General features: G+C 41.3%; 1 protein-coding gene across 1 annotated transcript in view; it reads right to left on the bottom strand.

Annotated features, from left to right (window-relative positions):
- Window positions 1–14,531, bottom strand: part of COL21A1 (collagen type XXI alpha 1 chain) — a 96,521-nt gene extending 81,990 nt beyond the window's left edge. The window contains exon 1 of the mRNA XM_071741647.1: window positions 14,447–14,531. The gene's annotated coding sequence lies outside the window, so the exon portion shown is untranslated. The remainder of the gene's footprint in view (window positions 1–14,446) is intronic.
- Between the last annotated feature and the right edge of the window lie 941 nt (window positions 14,532–15,472).

The raw sequence follows: 15,472 nt of genomic DNA, 5'->3' as shown, positions 1-15,472 counted from the left end.
TAATAAGGTTTTAATAGCACAATAGGAATAAAATTTCAAATCTCAAAGATACCATTAGGAGAACTACCCTCAAGTATGAGAGGATTTTATTTTTACAAGTACAATAGTCGGGGCCATGGAAGTTTGCTATGCACTTGGAAATTCTCAGAAATTTCAATGGTCTAAACTGTGGAAAATTGTTCCAGCCATCCCAGACAGTTCCCCCTCAAGCTGGCACTGCAAGGATGGAGTGGGGGTGGAGAGCAGCATCCTGTTCCAACTTGCCAGGTTATAGCATATGGAAAGAAACCAAATTCTTTCCTCCCACCCTATGTCTATGAAGAAACTTTCAACATATGGGTCAGAGAGTCATCTGCGCCCCAGGGATGAGATCTGCAGTGGTCCCAAAAAGTCATAAGCACTTATCACTTAAATTTCCACAAGGAAACCAAAAGAAATATGGCAGGTCCTTATTGACAAGCAGCTGAATACGAGCCAGCAGTGTGCCTAGGTGGCTAAGACAGCCAATGGCATCCTGGCTTGTGTTGGAAATAGTGTAACCAGGATAAGCAGGGAGATGATTGTCCCCCCGTAGTCAGCACTTGTGAGTCCACACCTTGAGTATTGTGTCCAGGTTTGGGCACCTCAATATAAGAGAGGATACCAAGGCACTGGAGTGAGTGCAGAGGAGGGCAATGAAGCTGGTGAAAGGCCTGGAGAATAAACCTTATGAAGAACGATTGAAGAGCTGGGACTGTTTAGTTTGAGGAAGAGGAGGCTGAGGAGAGACCTCATCACTCTCTATAACTACCTGAAAGGACATTGTAGAGAGATTGGTGCTGGTCTTATCTCACATAGTGATAAAACCAGAAGGGATGAATTTAAGCTGCAACAAGGTAGGTTTAGACTGGACACTAGGAAAAAAATTTTCACAGATTGGTCAGACACTGGAATAGGCTGCCCAGGGAAGTGGCTGAATCACAATCCCCACATGCGTTTAAGGGTGGTTTAGATGTGGTGTTGGGGAATATGGTTTGGGGGAGAACTTGGAAGAGTAGGGACTATGGTCAGACTCAGTGATCCCAAGGGTCTTTTCCAACCTGAAAGATTTTAGGACTTAAATTGGCAAAAGGTGAGATAAATGGTGATTAGAGGTCACAGCAGTTTAGGCAGCAATTTTTTTTTTCAAAAGCAGAGAGGAATTTTTCCAAAATAGTTCCTGTTTCTTAAAACATACAAAACATGTCTATCTTATTTTCCAAACCTGAAAAAATTTCTACTATCACCAACACAGACTGCAAAAGACAGCATAAAACAACAGGGCATACTTGCTAGGACCTAAGACAGGTTGCTTACACTGTATCTCGACACTTTTGGGTAGGCCTGAACAGGTCTATAGTACAGGTCAAAGTACAAGTCTGTAACGTACGTGAGAAGTCCCCAACATTTAAAAGGCAGATTTTATAATTTTCATAAATTCTAATACACAGCTTTCAAAAAAAATTAAAAGAATACAATATGTTATTACTCATGCCAGAAGACTGACATTTCTACAGATGCCAGGCGCGTTTTCAGACATACTGCAGAGTTATTCAAGTTGAGAGGGCTTTTTTTTGTTAAATGTCAAACTAGTGCTCTTAGAAAAATGGGTAATTTGAGGTTTGTTTATTTGTTTCTGTGTTTTAAAATGCTGAATTCATATAGAGGAGAGAATTCACATATATTCTGTGTTCTCAAGACCACAAAACCTTGAGCGTGACTTACAGTGTTTCGGATCAAACAGTGTTTCCAAACTTTGTTCTGGCACTTGAAACTAAGGATTATACAGCTAGTCAAAAGCACCATGCATGCAGTCTAAGTGATTTCATATGAGAAAGGCTGGTGAAGATAAATTAATCTGTTAAATGTCAGTTTCAATTTGTATTTCTTACAGTAAATGGAAAGGCCATGTTTTAAAAGCATTACTAACACAGATTATTCAGATCATCTTTTTGCTCCAGTTAATTTTTAAATACTTTGTGCAAAGCAGTTGCTTACAAAAAAGCTACTGCTTGTCATGGTGCAAGCCAACACCTTCAGATTCATTAGAGTTCAGTGCCTGCATTCATGCTATAGAGTACCAACACAAAACAATTTATATTTGCTGTCCATGATGCACAAGATTTATGTTCATTTCTATAGTGTTGTTAGAAAGTGCCTATTAGATATTAAATTATGGGATTCATAAACTGTCAAAAATACAGTAAGCCAGCAGCATGAACAACCATTAAACACAGCAAGATAAAAAAAAAAGATCTATTCCAAACGTATCTAATATAACAATAAATAATTTGTGCTATGCAATATGCACAAAAAAAACCCAAAATGGATCCAGATGAAGAGTTTCTAAATACATTCCCTTTCATATGGTGTTCCCTGTCTCTGAAGTTGATTTCACAGACAAACTTTTAATGGACATAATTAACATGAATTTAAAAAGACAGATTAAAAAATGTATTAAAACTTTGTTTCTATATTTCAGTCCTCTACTAAGAGATAAGAATATGGTATGACAAATAGGTGTTGAAAACTCTGTACCAGAAGGCAACCTCTTGGTGGTGAAGGGTAGCCTGGAGTCAGGCACAAGCTTTGCTGGGCAAGTCTTGCCCATTGGTGCTACAGAGCATCACTGAGTGCCAGAGAGACACTTCTTCAATTCTGCTCAGGGACATCTTGAATAGGAAAATCCTAATGAAGCTGCAGAGTGTGCTGTTGCTCAAAGCTGTATAAACAATACATCTGCGTGCTTTAATTTTGCAGCTTTGTCTCTAATACAGCAACACATGTACAATGTTGGATTCATAGAATCATAGATTCATCAAAGTTGGAAAACACCTCTAAGATCATCAAGTCCAAACATCTGCCCTACAGCCCCTAACCACTAAACCATCCACTGTAGCACCTCATCTACCCATCTTTTGAAGACCTGCAGGGATGGTGCCTCCACCACCTCTGTGTGTGGCCTGTTCCTATGTTTAAACACTCTGTGAAGAAATTTTTTCTAATCTCCAACCTGAACCTCCCTTGGCAGAGCTTAAACCCATTTCCTTTTGTCCTGTCACTGGTTACTAGAGAGAAGAGGCCAACATCTGTCTCACTGCAGCCTCCTTTCAGGTAGTTGGAGAGTGCAAGGAGGCCTCCCCTCAGCCTCCTCTTCTCCAAGCTGAACAGCCCCAGTTCCCTCAGCCTCTCCTTGTAAGACCTGTTCTCCAGACCCCTAATCAACTTGGTTGCTCTTCTCTGCACCCTCTCCAGCACCTCAGTGTCCTTCTTACACTGCAGGTTCCCAGAACTCCACACAGTATTCAAGGTGCAGCCTCACTAAGGCTGAGTACAGGGGCAGGATCACCTCCCTGGTCCTGATGGTCACAGTATTCCTGATTAAGGCCAGGATAATGTTGGCATTCTTGGCCACTTGGGCACACTGCTGGCTCATGTTCAGCTAGCTGTCAATCAAAAATGTTTGCCATCATCCTTGCTTGAATAAATCAGGCTCTCCCCTCTTCAACTAGTAAGAAGCATAGTATCTATTATTCTTGACACCTGCGCCTCTCACTTTGGTCCAGTTTAAAAAACAAATTCTTCCTGAGTGATGCATCTTGATTTTGCAGGCCTAACACCCAAAATGAACCACAGGTAGCTAGTGTTGGTGCACATCAGTTATGCCACAAGGACAACTTTAGAAACTGAAAATGTTGATACCTTTATTTATGGCTCTTTGCAGTGCTGGTAGATAAAGGGCTTAAAACACAGGATGCCACCCATAGTTACATTACAGCATAATTCGTACTTCTCGTCTCCCATTCCTCTCTATCCAGAAGCTCACTCTAAACATTTATCAGAAATGCACAGGTAAATAGTTCAAGCTGCATCAAGTTGAGGAAGGAACTAAACCCCAGTCTTCTCATCTGACTAATAATATAATCACAAGACATAAAGAGTAAAAAAATACTGCTTTTCAAGGATCTTGCTCTAAAAACATGTCTTAAAAACTCCTGCTGGACCAGGATCCACAGGTGAGATAGAGGAATTCCTGTCCTGCAAATCTTTCTAGGAATTTGGCTTGTTCTAGGTACCTATTGTGCCACACATATCTAGGCATGCCTAGCATCAGGTGTGTAGGTGTGTAGGAATTTTTATTGACAGAAACATAGCCATAATGCCTTCAGTTACCCCTGGGTCTGAGCAGAAGCAAGAGTCTCTATGGCATTCAAATTTTAGACTTAGACACCTAGAATAGAAGTTACAAACCAAGGTCCTTAGGCCTCAAGACTCATTTCTGTACCTGAAAGAGGCCTTGTCTAAGCCAGAATATATTAGTAATCCAGTACACAGATGCTCTGCAGGAGATTCTGTGCTTCAAAACAGAGACACAACATTTAACAAGTGCTGCTTACAGAAGCTGCACTCCAAGAAATCCTGATTTCACTGGTCTTTCTCAGGCTCATTCTTCCAATTTTTCTGTGTTCCTATGGGTCCAATGGAAACACGAAAACCAAGTTTCTTTACTGTGACTTGGCAAATATCACACACTCACCTTCAACTACATCACTATGCTCTTCACAGAAGCATGACCAAAAATTTGTAACCACTCATCCAAAGCACTACACTGGTCTCAGTTCTATACAGATTTTGATAGTTCATTCATTCATTAACCATTAGTAAAACTAGAACCTGTGGGTTTAGACTAAACCAGACATTGTGCAGAAAGTGTTACTTCTTCAGCTTAAAATAATTGAGTGGACCGCTGTTTTCACTTAAAAAAAAAAAAAAGCCCATATGAGTTAAAGGTGATCTGGACAGAACATAAAATCTGCACTGGGATTGTAATGTGCTGCATTTGGGCCTAAATAAACAGAGTACTGTCTGTAGCACTGGGCCTCCAAATGAAACAAGTCAAAAAGTCATCAAAATAAATAAACACAAAAAATACACTGAACTTGAAACTTTAAGTAACAGCTAATGATATGCCATGCTATAACCTCCACCTAACACTGATTTTCTTGTAAAAGAAACAACCAAAATGAAAGTATTCTTTGAAATCTATCCCCCAGGTTTTAATACTATACTTACAAAATACAAAACTGCTGAAATATTTAATACTATGAGACTACTAACCAAAGATACTCAGGTATATTTTATAGAAGTTATGTTTGTCAGTCCATCAGTGGAGCATTTGCAGGTACTTTAAGACCACAATAGTTATATAAGTTGTCTGTGAATGGCCATGTATGGACTGTACAATTTATCAAGATAGCAATGATATCATAATCCATAAGCATTGCTTTATATTTTAGATCTGTAAAACCAAATGCTGCCATTTATGTACTGGAACAAACTGTTAAAGATAAACTCTGTATCTACAGACATGGTTATTGGTTCTGAGACAGGATGAAAGGTGAAAAAAAGTACATACATAAACACAGAAAGTCAATATCTTTCAGCTATATTACAAAATATGCTTCCATGATCAAAATATCAAGCAGTGCAAATGTATAAGGAAAAAAGACTAGAAAACAATCATTTGAGGAAAAAAGTGGCAAGATACCTATTTTCCATGGTATCAACATACTCTTTACATCTTGACCTATTCACTTTCAGGACAGAAAGGCTGCCACTTGTTTATTCAAACAAGAAAATAAGTTAATTTTCAAAGTGATTATTTATTTACTTCATCTGTCATTATCCACACCTGAGTTCTTTTATTCTCCACTCTTTTATAGAGCAGTTCTTAGGATAAAATCACTGTGTAAGAGAACTTTCCCATCACTTTTATTCAAGCAAGATCTCATTGCCTGCAACTACCAAACTTTCCAAAGACATCTTATAAATACTTCTGCAGGAGTAGCATATGTTACTGTAGCTCTATTTAAAATGCAGGTAGAGTGACTCAAGAAACGAATCCAAAAGTGCATTTGATCAACTGCTGAGGAACAGAGAGAATCAGATTCTCTGCAAAACACCAACACTTCTGAAGGGGAAATGCTCTGTACTGGACAGCTCCAAGATTATTTTGTGGGATGCCTCTTTCTTGCTATTACTATCAAGTAATACCAAAGCAACCAGTGCATTAACTACTCATTACCTATAGCGATTACTTAGCATACATAGGTATATGAATGCATGCACAAAAAAGAAATTCTCCTTTGTTAGAAAAGCCCCTTCTGAGGTCACATACCATCTTTAAACCCAGATCAGAAAAGAAAATAAGAGATAAAATAACTGGAATGTCTTTGCTCTTTAAGAAACAAAAATTAAGCTTTTTTCTTGGTACTGCCTCCCTTCCTCGAAGACAACTATGTGCTTCTGAAAATTAGGTACAGCTGTCCTCTCTTTGGAGCTTCTTAATGAAATCCCCTGCATCCTGGCTTCCCTTCTCTTTTTGGCAAAAGTTGTCAATGTTCACTTCAGCTGAGTCATGAGCCCACCATGACCATGTGGGCCTCTTTACATAGAAAATGGACTTAATCACATGGGCATGAAATTACATTCCTTTCTCTTCATTGCAAATTCATCAGGGAATAACCAACATAAAACTCTATTGTCTAGGACCTTAAAAAAATTGCTGTTATTCCAATTCAACAATTCTTCCTTGTCTTCCCCACCCCTCATTCTTTCCCATGGCAGTAAAAAAGAAAAAACCCCACACATCTACTTTATGACTTTATCATCTATTATACTGCAGAAATATATTTTTCAGCATGTAACAGATTGCCAGCACTTACATACATTTTATCACCAGTGATATCTCATAATTTATGCAATTCTACACAGCACCTGAAGGCTTCTCCATTTTACTTTTCAGGGATAGTTAGAATCTCCTCTGTGTCTTTTAGCTGCCATTATTTCCCTCTTCTTCCTTTTCTGTCAGCTTCTAGCCAGAGCTAATAAGAAAACTGTTTAATTTATTTGGTTGATTTTCTTAGACTTGCCATTTGAACCTCCCTTTCTCTGCAAGTGACCATTTCTGAAGGACTCCTTTTCAGTAGAAGGAGAGTTTCCGTTTCCTTTCAGTAGATAATTAGGTGAGATTGTCTCTGAAAACTCCCTTCAACATGTTAACACCTTTTATTTTCACATTTTTACCTAAAGTTTCCTTTGGTTTAAATTACAATGAAGCAGAAGGGTCTATTCTTTACATACCCCCGATATTCTTGGCTCTACTTTTCCACATTGTTCTATCTCACGAGCTGATGGTCAATCTCATGGTATAGCTCTGAAGTTCTCTCACTTTCACAGACACAGTTCTGCTCTCTCCCCATGGAACCTTTTAAAGAAAATACAGTAACTAGCCAGACCCCATTCCACTTGATAAGGAACTGTGTGCCTTCCTTTCCCATAACACTGACATTCAGTTCAGTTTATATTCTGCCAGGAGTGACCTACTTTATCTTCCAGTCCTGTGTTACCAAGGCCAAGATTTTAGGAGCTGGGACTCCCATGTCCACCTCCCATAAACAATCAATCCTCCAACTAAGTAGAAGTTCAGCATTATGTAACTTTTCCCTAGGTTTTTGATGTGGGCACAAAGTCTAGTATCAGAGAGCCACTTCCCACAGAGTGCTTTTTTGTTTTGAATCATTTCCCCCAGCTGAGAAAGGAATGAATTCATGACCCTAACAGTCCAACAATGGTCCAGTTCCCCTTCTTCCAACTTCATAATTCTTCTGTATAATTCGCCCACCCATTAAGATTTTGCACAGATGTGCCTGCCTTCTCTTCTCCACATAAGACACTGTAGCTACACTTACTATTTTCTCCTATGCCTTTTCATTTAACTGGGAATTTGATTCTATCTTCTCTACTTGCAATGAGAAAAGGGGAAATAGTAGGAAACCAGGGCCAGATCCCAAGTGCAAGTAAGTAGGAATATGCTGGTCTGGTCAAAGAGAGCTGCAATTAAAGCAAAATACATTTGTTTAAACAGCCTATATCTCTGTCTAATGGAGGTTGGGCTAGAGCTCCAAGAGAGCCACACAAGAGATCTCAGGAGGTTAAAGATGAGGAAAAATAAATTATCGTATTTGGATACACAAAAGCCAGTAGGTACTTTTCTAATTGCACCTATCATTTCAAAATTTTAAGTGTCTGATGTTAGGAAAAGAATTGAAGTACCACTTCATACACCTTCCCTCAAATTATTCTAGACTATTGCTACACTGATAGTCTAGAAAGCCCATCCTGGGACTATGTGGTTCCTCCCTGGCAGCTCCCCTGCTAGTTTGGCAAAACTTCACACAGTTTTGCACATTTTAGTGAAACAAGGGTTTATAACACAATATTTTAAGCTGAGCTCAATAATCTGGTATTTTAATAAATTGTGTTGTTGGCACAACTATGTAATGTTATCTTGATCTCTCCAGATAAGGTATTGCAAGCTATTGTGGAACTGGGCAACTTATAAGATGTTGAGAACTGGAATTACCTGACGAGACCCAAAAAAAAAGCACAAAGAACTTTTGCCAACAAATTTCACAAGTGCCTGTTAAGGCTGAGCCTACACATACTCCTGCTGTTACACCAACTACAGCACTCTTATGTGTCTTAAATTACCTTAATTTGGCTCATTCTTATACGCTGCAACAGTTTTGACTAAACAAAGAAAACTTTTGGAAACCATTAACTCTACTTAACTAAGAAAGTACAGATTGTTATAATATATTTTGGAAAATACAAGCTGGCATGCTTTAAAAAATTGTTGGCTTAATCTCAAAATAGAGCTCAGCTTTTTGTTTATGTAGGATGTAAGTGTGCCAGGCAAGTTGAACATGTTTTATCATCACTATGGCTCTGAAGATTTACACAAAAGAAAGGGGGAAAGAATTGACAGCTTGGATAATGCAGATCAACATTTTACAATTGATAAAGTGGAGTAAATAAAATTTAAAGAAAAAAAAAAAAGAAAAAAAAACCTTTGAATAGAGTAAATGGTCCTTAAAATATAAAAAATGTCTGAGCTAACCAAATATCAGTGTTAATGCACACTCCAACCACAGAACCTTTATTCCAGCCAGTCAATTTCTGCCTTTCAAAGACAGCTTGGATAAAGATGATTTTCTATCATATTCCACAGATAAAATCTTTTTAAAGTTCTGCAAGTTTTACCACATCAGCAAATATACGATGTGCTACAGCTGCTTCAGCCATGGATATGCCATGTCCAGACACATTCACATTATTAATCTTAACTTCCCAATTAAAGCCTACAAAATCCCAGTGATCACTTCAAGGCCTTTTACAACCACACGCAAGCCTGAACACTTGTAAGCAAGTTGTCCACTTCTACCAGTAGATTATACTGACATGAAAGAAGATGGGGATGGCAGAGCTGCATCCCAGATCACTGATTAGCACCTCCCATTTACAGAGTACCAATCCACAACCTCTAAGGACAGGGATGAGTGTCCTGCAGCAGCAGGACCTACCATACCTCTCTGCTGTACACCTCTCACTTCATGCAGTACTGCAAAAGCACAAACCCTCTGGTCTCTGAAGTGCTGTCTTCACCCCCACACAGCCCTCTTATCTCTCTTCATAACTCTATTTATCACATTCCCAACAGCCAGAACAAGTGATGCTGAGACTCCAGCCATTTTCTCAAAGCCTGGGAGGGGGAGGAGAGAGTGCAAGGACCAATGAAGAGGGAAAGGAAAACAGCCTGAGAATAAATGGGTGCCTGTAGATATGGTAAGAGTCACCCAGAACATGAGACATTGGAGGAGACCATGAGGAGATACAGTCTGGATGAAAAGCATCAGGGAACAAAAGAGATCATCCAAACCCTTCTTCTCCTAAAAAGTGCCCTGAGCCCTCCTCATACCTTTGTCCCCCAAGCCAGTGGCCCTTGCAGCCACTTCTCTTGCCCCAAGAGACCTACAATTGAACCCAGTCCCTCCCTGCTTTCCCCAGGTGATCTCAAGGACCTGCTCATTTTGCCACATCAGTATTCATTTCTGTCTACACTGCTAAGAGGCTTCCAGACTTTCTTTATTATTTTTTCAGCGTTTCATGACTCAAAATAAAGCTTCAGCACAAGCTACTGCAATTAATCATGTGAGAAAGAAAACTCTTGGAATATAAAATTATTAAGAAGACTAAAAGTATTGATATACAAGTTGAAATTTTAGATTTACTATGTGCTAATGCAGTACTCTTAACAAGCTTACTTTGAACTGATGGAGAAATAAAGGAAAAATGTAAATATCTCACTGGCATGAATGATAGTTTTATTTTTCACCACATCAAGTTCAAATTTCCCTGCAATTTTTGTATGTTCTTAGTTATAGAGAATGTGTGTCATTGCAGTGCCTGTATGTTTTACCTAGAGCAGCTATTAACTTCTCAGTATTTAATCCTGTTTTATTATAGCATAAAGCACATGGATAAAAAGATCAATTACTCAATCCAACATTGAAACGATATAAATTGCACAAAATTCCAAAAGGTTGACATGTATTTACTTTGTGCTCTTTTTTTTCCAGTTATAGTATTATTCAGTATGATCAACACTGCTCATCTCCCTGGTTTCTATCTGCTGTTAATCATGAATACTGTGCCTGACATCTACCCTGGGAGGCTAAATCAATCAACACTGCTTTAAAACAATGTCTTTGCAGATTAATGATAACTGAGAAAAGTTTCTTCTGTAACTCTCACAGTCCCCCAGTACCATAAAAACTAGAGAGAGGGAAAAAGCCTCTCAAGTCATTTTGTCTGTGCCCCCCATAGGTCTAAGATTTCTTCTACCAAATATTGCTTTTTTCCATGGCCAGTTCAGTCCTAAATGATGCCCCACAGAAGCCTTGCAGGGCTTTTCATGGCCAAAAGCAGGGAAGAAAAACCAGTATTATTGTTCTGGTGTAGCAACCTCCTGAAACTGTTCTTTCTGCTTAGCCCAAATACTTTCTCCAGACTAGTAGAGCTGGCTACTTACAAGCAGATTGTGGCTGATGGAGCCATCTCCAATACAAAGATCTGTGTGTGTTCAGTGCTGACTTTCAATGAGGTTCACAGGATTCTCCAGACAGAGAATGCACAGGAAGCATTGAACCCTAAGCCCATGCTGCAGCACAGGAAGGCCAAGGATGTGCTGCAGAGTGATGGTGTGCTGAACCACACACATCTTTATTGAAAAAATAATCTTCTAGAGACCTTTCTGTTTTGTGTAGTTGGAAGATAAAAACTCTCTGGCAATCTTGTGACTGACACTCAGGGACAGATGGCAAAGCCTTCCTTCCAGTATTTATAGACTCACCTTTCCTAAAGTGCACATCATAAGATATTTCAGATACTCACTGGTGTGCTAATGGATAAATGCCACACATTTTTAACATAAATTTGGATCAGTTAAGTTTTGCAATATGTCAGGGCCTTCACAGCATTAGCAGGCCCCCGCTGCCCCTTTCCCACAGCCCAGGACCCCACTTCAGCTCCCCCAGAACCATCAGTCCCTGCCCCAGCAATGCTGCAGCAGGGATGGTCCCCAGCTGAGCCTACCTGCAGGCCCACATTCCAGCCTGTCCTCAGTCCATCCCCAGGGAGGCACCCAATGCCTGGGGCTGGGGCTGTTCCCTCCCAGACACCCTGATCATGGCTGGGGTGGTGGAAAGGGTCCTGGATGCCAGGCTCCTCCATGGGGAGCCCCCACTGCTGCGCCCTAACAAAACGTGTCCTTTTGGATGATTAGGGGAATCTCTGACAGTATAAGAGGGCAACAAACCAGTATCATAAAAAGTAAATACAAGACAACACATTTTATAAAGCACATTTGGGTCTCTTCAAGCACCCTTGGCTGCCACACCAGTGCCTGTGTGATGCACAGGGAGCAGCTGAGGAGGAAGCAGAAGCAGCAGAAGATGCCACAGGAACAAGGCACCTTCTGCAGGCTTACTGGGCTCAGCTCTGGTTCATGCTAGCCCAAAGAAGAGAAAAGAGAGAAACAAAGACATCTTGATAATACAGATGACTAGAAGTATTTTAAAAGCCTGTCTTATAAAGAGACACTGGAAGGACTGAATCAGCTTTACTCAGTGCTTCTCTAAAGTAGTAAGGGCAGAATACAGGGATACAAAATAATGATAAATAACCAAGCAAGAGAGGTTAGGCCTCATCTGTGCCCACCCTGATAAAACATGGGTTTTCAAAAAACTTCAGTGATCATTTTTTAGCCTGTGAAGGTAATTTCACAAGCAGCTGTTTGTGAAAAGCAAAGGCTATATTAGAATTTTCCAAATAATTAAAATGTAAGTTGATAATAACAAGACAAAGAATAACACAATAAAAGAATAAAACTTGAGCAAAGCAGCAAAAACATTCAGATAATGGGTGTAAGGAAAAAAAAACACCAAGTCTCATTCCAGCCACCTGTTATTTGTGGGCTAATGTTACTAGTTATTAGTTGGGCTAATGATTGGACTGGGAAAAGAACCTGTTTAACGCAGAATGACAATGTACACTTCTCAAACTATGTTTAAGAACTAATTTATAATCATAGTAATTTCAAAGATGATGATCATGGCCAAAATTAAATTGAAGTAATGGACTGCCAGAGACTCACCTGTATTACCTGAAGTACTAAAGGAAGGAATGTGATACAGCTTACAGAGCTAAGCTCAGATCTACTAACATTAACCAATAAGCCAATCTATTCATGATGATGCCATGATGTGATATTCTTTAGCAGATCATTCACCACTTCTCTTGGACTTCAACTTTATATGGAGTTTGAGCAGAAGGAAGAAGAATGTCAAAATCTAGCATAAATGTTAGTCTTAAGAGTGAAATACTATAAATTAATTACTGGGCTGTGTTATACTTTACAAAGCCACTGACTTGATATGCATGATCACCAATGAGTTCACAGGCTACCCTCCTGGTAGCTTCTGCGAGCCCTGAATCCTGTAAGGGACCTAGAGAGGTCATATAGTGTCTTAAAAGAGGATGGCACGGTCACCATTATCTTAAGCATTTCTGCTAAATATTTGTTAGGTCTAATGTTAAAAAGTGAAGGAGACTCCTCACCCTATCTGGACAATCTAATGCCTGCACTATTGTTAGACAGGACATTCCCTACCATGTAACCTAAGCTCTCCTGATGTAGTTCAGCATGCTGGTTCTTGTTACATCTCCACTAGATGTGGAGAACAGTTGGTTTCCCGCCACTCTGCAGCAACCAATTACACAGTGAAGATTGTTATCACATCTCTCATCAGCCTTTGCTTCCCTAGACTATAACATTCCAGTTCTTACACTATTTTCTCATAGGGTATGTTTTCTAGATCTCTGATCACTTTTGCTACTCATCTCCTGCCTAACTGGTAAGACTCTGCTTAAACTGTGGTGTCCAAAATCCCAGACAGTACTGATACCAAACACAGACCCCAAAGTCACAGCTGCCAAGAAATGCCATCACACATCTGCAGTCTTCCTGTTGTGCATCTCAGAATGGCATTTGTCTTGATTTTGCACATCTTTAATATTCTGTAACTTATCAAAGTCTTCATGCTGAAAGCAAATTTTTCTAAAGAAAATACTTAATACAGTTCTTGCAATAAACATTTTGTGCCCATTCTTCAGTTCAGTATTTTATATCTGAATAGGTATTTCAGAAATAAATACTACACACCCCCACAATTAAGGTTTGGAGAAAACTTCCAAGTTAGTTTACTAAGTCTAATAAACCCAAAAGGTTTTCCAGGTGCCTGAAAGTTGGGAGACTTTCAGAATCAACCAGCAAATAGTTTTCATAGCAGCCTGTGAAACTCTCAAACTGGGGACCAGATCTTTTCAGCACACTGAGTACCACGTACATCTAAGCATTACAGAACCGAACAGCAGCAATCAGAAGCAGCCCACAGGGCAGATCTGTCTTTCCAGGTACAGAAACGAGTATAATTGCAGCTATTAAGAACTCTTCTACTTATTGCAAAGCCTTAACACCCACACCACAAACTATCAAATATGTTAACACACAAAGTCAGAAACTTGTTTCATCCATGGTGCGAGTATACAGCAGATTTCTCTGCTGTATGGCACACGATATAGCACGATATAAATTATTTTATCTAATGCCAATAAATGAAGTGAGGATTTCAAGCCAGTACAATCTGCCTGCACGCACCGCGATCACATTGCAGAAGAACCCCATCAGTGATACAACCCTCTTTCAGGAGGCACAAATGTCCTTATCTCAGACCCACGGCTTTTGCCCCCCACCGTCCCCACGCCCGGGCTCCCGCGGGGGCAGAGAGGCTGCGGGGCGGGGGCCGAGGCCTCCGGAATGGCTGCACCTGCCCGTCCCCTCCTCTCCCTCCCGCCGCTCCCGGCTGCCCCTCCAGCCTCACGCCCCGGCCACGGGGAGCCCCTCCGGGCTAAAGAGCCGCCGAGGATCCTGCCTCTCCCCCCTGCTCCTCCGGGCAGCCCCGCTGACCTGACGGCGGCCGCACGCCCTCCCTCCGCCAGCCGCCGCGCCCCACCTGCCGCAGGGCTCCGCTGGCTGCGGCGCGGCTCTGCCCTACGCCAGATCCGACCCGGACCCAGCCCTGGCCCCGCATCGCCCGCCGGAGCCCGCCCCGCCGGCAGCACCGCCCCCGCCCGCCTTCCCGCAGCGGCGGGGAGTGCCCCCGCCCGGCCCCGGGGCCCCGGCCCAGGCGTCCAGCACGGGAACTTTGTTGCTCCCCTCCTGCACCTCCTCTGCACCCGTGCACCTCAAAATAATCATGCTTGCCACGCTACCCGGTCACCGGTAAGGCGTCGGACGGAGCATCTCAGTCTAGAAGAGCATCCCGACCCCAGGCAGAGACCTGGGATTAGCTACAAAAGGGGCAGACCGGTAGTTTGAAGTAACTTGGTAATGTTCCTTTCACCTTTAATTTCAAAAGTACTTAGTTTGGGGAGCTTACTGCAAGAATAGATATTACTTGACCATGCACCTGAGCACTTCTGCTGCATCTGAGGTTTCACACTTTTTGAAGTGAAACTCTCTCACAGGCCTCCAGGAGTCACAGCACAACCTTTCCATGCTCATCTGTGGAACCAGAGCCCATGCCAGAAACCAGGTGCAGAAGCCTTTTTTCTGTCCATGCAAAACTACTGGTACTTGTTACCTAAATCAACCTCACCCCTTTTGGACAATACACACTCCAAGGTGTTGTGATGGAGGAATAGATCTAATCTAGAAGGCTGCAAAGATGCCTAGATGGACACCTGGAATAAATTCCTGCCCACCTTCCTGTGCTTCTCCTCCAGGTGAAGGGACAGGATGATTTCTGCAAGACCTGGCCTCAGTGGCTGCTGTGTCCAGGAGACAGGCTGGTGGGAACACTTTGTCTTTGGGAATTCCCAGTGGGCACATGACTTTCATATCTGGAAACGTGTCACCAAAACCAGGAGTTGGTGTCCACTGCTTTTGGGCAAACTTCAAGAACCCACACACCCAACTGTGGCAAATCTGGCA

This window comes from Heliangelus exortis, chromosome 3 (genome assembly GCF_036169615.1).
Source record: "Heliangelus exortis chromosome 3, bHelExo1.hap1, whole genome shotgun sequence".
NCBI lineage: Eukaryota > Metazoa > Chordata > Aves > Apodiformes > Trochilidae > Heliangelus > Heliangelus exortis.
This window is presented reverse-complemented; position numbering and strand designations above follow the sequence as displayed.